This window comes from Lagopus muta, chromosome 3, assembly GCF_023343835.1.
Source record: "Lagopus muta isolate bLagMut1 chromosome 3, bLagMut1 primary, whole genome shotgun sequence".
NCBI lineage: Eukaryota > Metazoa > Chordata > Aves > Galliformes > Phasianidae > Lagopus > Lagopus muta.
Genome location: NC_064435.1, coordinates 36,458,437 through 36,467,098, shown reverse-complemented (window position 1 = coordinate 36,467,098; position 8,662 = coordinate 36,458,437). Strand labels below are relative to the sequence as shown.

Below are 8,662 nucleotides of genomic sequence, written 5' to 3'. Positions count from 1 at the left end.
GACATTTCCATGCAGATTTAGCTGTTATTGTTCACTAATCATGTTTCTATGCAGATAATCTGGGAGAAGCAACTGATTTTGTTCTAATTTTAATGCTTTGGATAGGAACTTCAGATGTCTTGACCTCTGGTTTCTTGAAATAGTATTCCTCCAGGGTGATAGTATCATTCAAAATCACTGAGCAGCTCCAAACAGCTGCCATCTTAAAAAAAAATCAAAAAGACATCTCACACACTAAATATGAAACCTTTGCCAAACCTCACCAGATTACTCAATGGCTCTAGTATTTTATCAGTGTCCTGCAATACATCAATATACAGCAGTTTTATATATATCCATCAAGATACAGCAGTTTTATATACATTTTAAAAGAGGCAACAGAGAAGCCTTCCTCACTAAACAGTCTGCTTGTTTGAATTTTTCCTTTGAGATTTTGTATTTCATGGTCTCCACCCTCCTCCAGAATCTGAAAGCAGGCATTTTCTGTTTTATGCTGAAACTCAGGAGTCTTAAATATCTCTTCAGCTGCTTCCTAATATTTGTTCCACAGGAAGGGTGTTAGTTCACAACACAGTGTGCTTTGTTATATCTGCATCAGCAAAGCAGATAATCTCAGCCTCTCTTCATCTGGAAAAGGTGCAGAGGAAGAGCACTAGCAGACAGTTTGTAGTTAAGGATTACTGTGAAGTTCTCAGGGTACGAGACAACAGTCAGGTAAGCAGAAAAGGTCCTATACTATTCTATGTCCCTGTGCTGTCACTTTCTTCACAAAATGCTTGACTGTGTGTAAGCACTTTCTCTGAAGGTTTTGGCTCCCAGTGAGTCAATATTTCTCATAGAGAATGGAAGTCCTCTTAAATTCCATTATTATTCTTTTTTAGCACTTAGCAGCTCACTGAAATGCTTCTTTTGGGTATGTTAACATGCATTCAAGCAGCTGATAGTCCCTTCTCACAGAAGGAATGGCCCATCCCAGTTGTTTTGCCTAACATGCTTGGGCAGGCATTGTGTTGAAGGACCCAGCGGGGCTTTTTGCTGAAAGTCGGATGCTCTTTGAAATTTGGCTACCTATATATTTTGCTTAAATTTCAATTTGATCGAAAGAGATCTTCTCCTTGCAGAGGGCATGCTTCTCTGAGTCTCTGTGCACTTTTGGATTTGGTAGATGCCACCTTGGGGTTCAGAGAAGCAGAAGGCATTTCCCAAATTGAAAGACATCATTTATAGTTTCTTGGGACTCTTCCTGGACTGTCCTACATTAGCAATAAATACAATGCATGTAGTAATAAAAATGATGGCAGTTGATCAAAAGTATCTGCAAAGCTTCTTCTGTGAGCATCCCATGAGCGCTCTCTCCTCTGCACTCACACTTCTTTTAGCAACTTTGCTCAGAACTGAGCTTTTGGCACAGTCATTGATACACAGCTTCGTCAAGTTGTAAATTATCAACTAAAAGTGTGGCAATACAAAATTAAAAGCTTGTTCATCACAGATCTTCTTTGTTAGTGTATGGCACTGAAGCAAATTGTGCTCTGACAGGAGCACTTGTGCTTTTTCCGTGTCACGGGGGAAGTGAAATCCGTGCCAGGCAATGCCATGTATCAAGGAAGTTGATAGGAGGCCAGGAAGTTGCAGGAATTAACAAGAATAACTTCTTTCATAGTTAAGATCCCAGAGACTTTACAAAATCCCTGCAGCATGGTGTTTAAATGAGGTACTGCAAGAGTGCCAAATAGAAGTGGGCCTGCTCCACTAATGAGGGCGCGTTGTGCCAGCTCTTTACAAAGAATTGTGTGTTTCCATCCACATTGAACCAGCTCTACGGATAGATGTGGAAGGAGAAGGCAGAGAGACTTTGGCACAGTTCATTCGTTTCTACTCACCTTCATCTCATAGAGACTGTGGATCATGTTAGGTCTAATCCTGAAAAATACAAATGTTTTATGTGAGAATTGGATTGCCCCGGGGGGAAAAAACTACTATTCAGATTCTAACCACAGGCCCAAAACATAACATAATCTCAGATTACACTGTTGTTTAACAGCAATAATATTATTGACAGGAAAACTGTGACCTTCAGTAGGTTTGGAAGTTAAAAAACTGATTGTGATAGTGATATTTTAGGACTACTGAAGTACTACTTCAGGGTATTTGTATGCAGATTCAGACTGCTGCAATGTACTGAGAGCATCCATTTGGGGGTTTCCTGCTTATAAGACAGGAAATTTTTTTACCTCTAATAGCATTTTATTTTTCCTACTATTAGTCCTTTTCATAAGTGCTTTATCTGGTAATTTAATGAATCATTACATACATCTCTGTGTTTAAATTACATTCCCATACAGCCAGCATCCATCAGTGTTGATGAGAATTCAACAGTGCGTGCTGTACCTTAGGAAGAGCTGGCATCTCGCATTCTCATTAGGAAAAATGTATCTAGAAATTATAAGTGCTTTTCTACAGCACATCTCCATATGACTTATTTGCTTCCTGGTTGTCTTCAAAAGCAGCTGAAAGCCTCTATGCACCTGTTTTTCCCTGGTACTTACATCAACTTCTGTATGAGAAAGGAGGGAATAAATGTTAAATTGAAGATATTTATTTTATTTATGATTGCAAGTATTCTTTGCTTGAAAAAGTTCCAGAGTCTTTCATCTTCCGTGCTAAGTGGAGAGACAAAGAAAGCATTCATAGACAGGGCACATGTCACATGGGGCAGTCTAATGGCATTAGAACAGTTCAGTGAAGCATTAATGAATTTACAGTGATGACAGCTCAACAGTGCTAGGGTTTAATCTACTCTGTGGTAAGTGGTTTTCAGAAGTACCCTCAAATACAAATAACCAGTCAGGACTTTTGTTCTTTTGTTTTCTGATAAACATAATCAGGTATTTTTCTTTTGAAGTAGTCAATTTCTTGCTTGCTGTGTACCTGATCTTTCCACAGCTCGTGTCATACCTCAAACTGTTCTCAGCATGTTCAGATGAGACTTGAGCTATTCCAAGCACCTACTATTTAAAATATTTTTTCTGTTCTGCCAATAGTTTACTGTACTCCATACCACTAGCCTCAGCAGCTTCTTGGAATTAAGATTCCCCACAAAAAAACCCTTGCACAGAAAAATGTGTTGTATGATCTTGTCTATAATGCCATACTTTTATTCCAGCTCTGTATTCACACAACTTTCTTTTCACCATCATACTTCCTTTCTGTCTCATATCCATGTGTATTCTTGTATTTGGATGAGGTGGACATGTAAGGTGTTAAATCAGATAACAGTGGTTTTCAGCAAGTTCAACAAGACCAAGTGTGAGGTCCTGCACTTTGGCCACAACAGCCCTATGCAATTGTACAGGCTTGGGGCAGAGTGGCTGGAAGACTTTGTAGAGGGAAAGGACCTAGGGGTGCTGGTCAGTTCTCAGCTAAACATGAGCCAGCAGTGTGCCCAGGTGACCAAGAAGGCCAACAGCATCCTGGCTTGTATCAGGAATAGCTTTGCCAGCAGGAGCAGGGAAGTAATTGTCCCCCTGTACTCAGTTCTGGCAAGACTGCATCCTGAGTATTGTTTTTTTGGGGCCCCTCACTGCAAGAAAGACACTGAGGCCCTAGAGCACTTCCAGAGAAGGGTAAAGAAGCTGTGAAGGGTCTGGAGCACAAGTCTGATGCGGAGCGGCAGAGGGAACTGGGATTGTTTAGTCTGGAGAAGAGGAGGCTCGGGGAGACCTTATCACTCTCTACAACCCCCTGAAAGGAGGTTGTGATGAGGTGGGGATTGGCCTCTTCTCCCACACAACTAGTGATAGAGCAAGAGCTAATGGCCTCAAGCAGCAACAGAGGTGGTTCAGTTTGGATACTGTGAACCATTTATTCTCAATAAGAGTGGTAAGGCACTGGAACGGGCAGCACAGGGATGTGGTGGAGTCACCATCCATGGAGGTGTTCAAAAAACATGGATTTGGTACCAACAGACATAGTTTAGTGGCGGGTGGATGGTTGGACTAGATAATCTTAGAGGTCTTTTCCAACCTTGATGATTCTATCATTCTATAATTCATGAGTCCAGGGCAAGATGTGAGTGCTGGCTGTTTACAAGAGATCTTATCCTGCCTCACTGTCATTGCAAAGGCTGTCATTGATTTAAATGAGCATGGTGACACAGCAATTTCTGCTGTCCATTTCCAAAATATGAGAAAGGAATGTGTTGGCCTAGAGAACAAAAATTTGTGTGGAAGCCTCTCCCCCAAGAATGGTCATTCATTAGTATCTACAGATCTATCCACAAATTAGTAATTTCAAGAGGCTCCCTCATAAGGAGCACTGTGAGTTCTGCTCTTGAAGCAAAGCACAGTACTTCCAGTATTTCATAAATGCCTGTGTTCTTCAATACATCCCATGACATTTCTGCGAAGAAATAGGTGTTCTTCCAAATGCTGTAAAGATAAATACTCTAAATCACATTCTCCCTTCTAAGAAAAACAAGTAACTATATTGGAAACAGGCAAGGAACATAAAGGAGAGAAAAACTGTCTGTCTCTGTAAGTTTTCTGGGATCTGCCAAATCTCACTGAAGCTGGACTTCAATTACTGAGATGAAGGCGTGCTGGAGTGGAAAAGATGACAATCAGAAGCGGAGATTTACTGCAGTCTGTGTCGTTCTTGCAGTGTGGGTAAATACAATTAAGCTAGCCTTGCATTAGTTTTCTCCAGTACTAATACCAGAGAAAATAAGCAGTGCAGGGTACAGTGCAGACTAGCTAATTGCATAAATACTCAGAGATTTGGAGAGACTGGTACACAGAGCACAGCAAAAGCCTTTGCGATCAGTACCCAAGTCAGCAAGATCAAAGTAACATTCGTAGCAGCAAGAGTTCGTTAACACATCAGTAAGATCTATAATTGCACTCCAAATGCACTTATAGCAGCTTTGTTACTCAAAGAAAATGTGCTCTTGGGACACTGGCATGAGACAAACCACAGAAGCAAGGCAGAAGTGCATCCACATCCATGTGCTCCCCAGACTGCTTGCCGATTGATTTCAGTGGGACTTCTCATGTCAGCAGAGATTGTGGGGAGAAGACAAATCTTTCCTTTTTCCATCAGAAATGCTTTGAAAATCAACAATAGAAAGAAAAAAAATCATATAGGATTGATTGCCTTCATTAGCTTCATTTCCTCATTTCAGTAATATTATTAGCTATAAATCACAGAAGCACAGTTTCATATGTTCTTATTAATATCACAACTTCCTCATCCCCTCACCGCTTATCAGATTCATTCATTGTATGCTGGAAATCCCAATAAAATTACCTAACTGGAGACCTTATGGCACAGCTGTATCTTTCTGTATTCCCTGCTTCTGTTTGTTTGTTTTTATCTTACTGTCTTTTGTTAATTCTTTCGTTGTCAAATTGCATTGCAGAGTATGGAATGCTTTTCTGCTCCTTACCATGTCTCATACATTAAAAATGCATTAGGGAAGATATCAACTACCTCAATTTCCTTTAAAATGTTTTCTTTCCCTCATAGCCACTGAAAATAAAACTCATGAATGCATTAATTCTAAACAGAGTAGGTAATGTTTTCTCATTTAATAAAAATGCAGGCCAAAACTTACTATTGAAGTACGATGTAAAAATTAAAAGAATAGTTTGCTTTGTGCGCTTGATATTCAAAATAATTCACTGATGATAATAATCATAACAATAACAGGCAGCTGAAGTAAAAATGAAATGACCTTGCCTATTTCAAACCTGGGAAGAAAATGAGTTTTCCTGGACAACCGAAAACAGCTTTCAGAAACAGTTTGTCCCTGTGGAATTGGTGCAGATGTCATGCTGTTACATATTCCTTCTGTTCAGTACCTAGCACACTGGGGGAGATAATTTTTTCACATGTATTCCCAGCCCTGCTCTATTCCCTTCAAGCTTTGCAGGATCAGCACAAAAGGTCTAGAAAGTAGGCTGGAAAAATCAGCATCAGGTTCTCCTTGAGAGAAGGGCTCCTGAACTGCTGCAGTGCCAGCAAAACCAGCTGCCTGCCACTAGCAGCTCATTTCTCCTCTCCAGTGCTCTGGACCAAGGTTATGGTCTCACCTGTGTACCTCACAGTAGGGCAGCCTAGCCCTTCAGGTGTGCAGCTTGTGAGAAGTGTCAAAACATCTGCTATCTGCCTTGGAATCGTGATAAAAGACCTTTGATATCTTTCTGCTTGGATGTCAGGAGCCTGTGTGCACCTGCAACCTGAAGACTTACATGGGAATTCTTGATAACTTATTAACAATAGGAGACTGTGATTAGGTATATTACTATAACATGGGGCTTTATTCAGAGGCAGCTCTTTATAAAAATTACATAAGCAATGATTCCACAGAATGGTTGATGTTGACCTCTGGAAGTCACCTGGTCCAATTCCTCCTGAAGCAAGGACACCCAGAGCAGGGTGCCCAGGCCCATGTCCAGGCAGCTTATGAAGATTTCCGAGGAGGAAACTATAACGTCTCTGGGTAAACTGTGCCAGTGCTCCATCACCCACACAACAGAGAAGTGCTGCCTTGTATTCAGAGGTAAACTCCCGTGTTTCAGTTTGTACCCATTGCCTCTTGTCCTGGTGCTGTGCACCACCAAAAACAGCGTAGCTCCATCATCTTCACACCCTGCCTTCAGGCATTTATAGGTATTGCTGATTTCCCATGGATCTTCCTCTGGAGCAGGCCGAGCAGTACCAGCTCTCAGCCACTCCTCACAGCAGAGGTTCTCCAGTTCTTTCATCACCTTCATGGCCCTTCACTAGACACTGTCCAGATCTCTCATGTACTGGCGACCCCAGAAGTGGACACAGTGCTCTACATGCTCACTAGTACTGAGGGGAAGGATAATTTCCCTCAGCCTTCTAGAAATACTCAGTGCAACCAGGAGGCTGTTGGCCTTCTCTGTTGCATATGTGTATTTGTGGATCATGTTCAACTTTTTGGTGTAGTAGCATTTTGTCTTTCGCAAGGTCCATGTGAGTAATTGAGATGTTAAACAATATCATCCTCACTGTTCATACCAGTGCATATCTGTGGTGAGTGGCCACTTTGTTATGTGGTCAGAATCCTTTCAAACCAGCAATTAGGCTAATTTTCAGTCCAGGTCTGTATTTAATCAATTTGACAGTGTCAAAAACCTTACTAAAGATAAACATTCACTGCTTTCCCCTCATGCACCAGACTAGTCCTTTCTTCATAGGCAGCTACCGGCTTTGTCAAGAATGATTTTTCCTTCCCAGACCTGTGCTGACTACTCCTACTCTTTGCTTTTCATTATTTTTGCAAATGATACCCAGGATTTTTTCCTCTATTCCCTCTCAGAGACTGAGATGAGGCTGACTGGCCTTCCAACTTGAAGAAAGGAGCAACATTTGCTTTTTTCAGTCCTCAGGAACCTTCATACTGTATTGATGTTTCAGGGATTGTTGAGTGGCCTCGTGGTGACTACAACCAGATCTCTCAGTACTTATGGCTGCATTCCATAATGTCACACAGAAGTCACTGTGTGTGCAGGTTTTTAAAGTCTTCCCTGACCTGATCCTCCAACGAAGCTAACTTTTCCTTGTTTCAGATGTTTCTGTGAGTCAGAAACCTGGGATTCCTGAAAGTTGGTCTTACCATTAAAAGACAAAGAGAAAAGGGTACTGAGTAGACTGGCCTTTGCCATATTCTCTGTCACCAGGTGCCCTGCACTGTTCAGCAGCAACTAGAAACAGCAGTTTCTAGTCTCTCCTTTGTTGCTGACATGTCCTTAGAAATCTCTTACTGCCTTTCACATCTTCTCCAGATTATACTCCGGGTGGGCTTTGGCTTTCCTCACCTACTCCCTGCATGATTAGGCACTGTCTATTCCCATATCACCTGACCCTATCTCCACCTCATGAATATTTATGTCATTGAGTTTTGCCAGGAGCTTCTTGCTTATTCATGCAGGCCTCCTGCCTCATCTCCTTGACTTCTTACACGTGGGAATGGACCAGTCTTGAGTTTGGAGGAGGCAGTCCTTGAAAATCAGCCAGCTCTCCTGGACTCCTCCTCTCTCCAAGATGATATCCCATGGGATTGCAACTGCCCTTCTGTGTTGTCCCTCCTGCAGATATCAGCATTGTCAGAGTCTTCCATGAGGACCAGGGCCAGTAAACAAGACATTTTTTCCAGTCGTCCAGAAGAGGCCTGATGATCTGCTGCTTCTTTTTTATCACACAGTCCGCAGCAGATACCCACACCAATGTCACCCGCGGTGGTCTGCCAGCCAGCCCAGACCCATACGCTCTCATCTGGGTCATGGCAGAGCTCCATGCATGCCTGCCTCTCTCTAATACAGGACAACTGTCCCTGCTCGTCATCCCAGCCTATCCTTCCCAAAAAGCCTGTACAAAGCCACTGCAGCACTCTAGTCATGTGAGTGTGATTTGCCATTACTTTGAGATTTCTAAAAATCCTCGCTTCATCCACTGAAGAATTCGAAGGTGAGTGGTTTTCTTTTTTCATTTCCCTTTCAAACTGCACTGGCAATGAACAGAAAATCCATTTCTCAGTACCATTGCAAAATGCATGTGTTATGGTCAAATATGTCCTGTGGTGCTGTTAGTTTTGCAACAAAGAAATGTTTCTATCAGGTGGTTCTTATCGACA

At 41.9% G+C, this 8,662-nt stretch overlaps 1 long non-coding RNA gene across 1 annotated transcript in view; it reads left to right on the top strand.

Annotated features, from left to right (window-relative positions):
• Nucleotides 1-608: 608 nt before the first annotated feature.
• The window catches only part of LOC125691054 (uncharacterized), a 28,082-nt gene continuing 20,028 nt past the window's right edge, over nucleotides 609-8,662 (top strand). The window contains exon 1 of the long non-coding RNA XR_007375898.1: nucleotides 609-714. This is a non-coding gene — a long non-coding RNA (uncharacterized LOC125691054). The remainder of the gene's footprint in view (nucleotides 715-8,662) is intronic.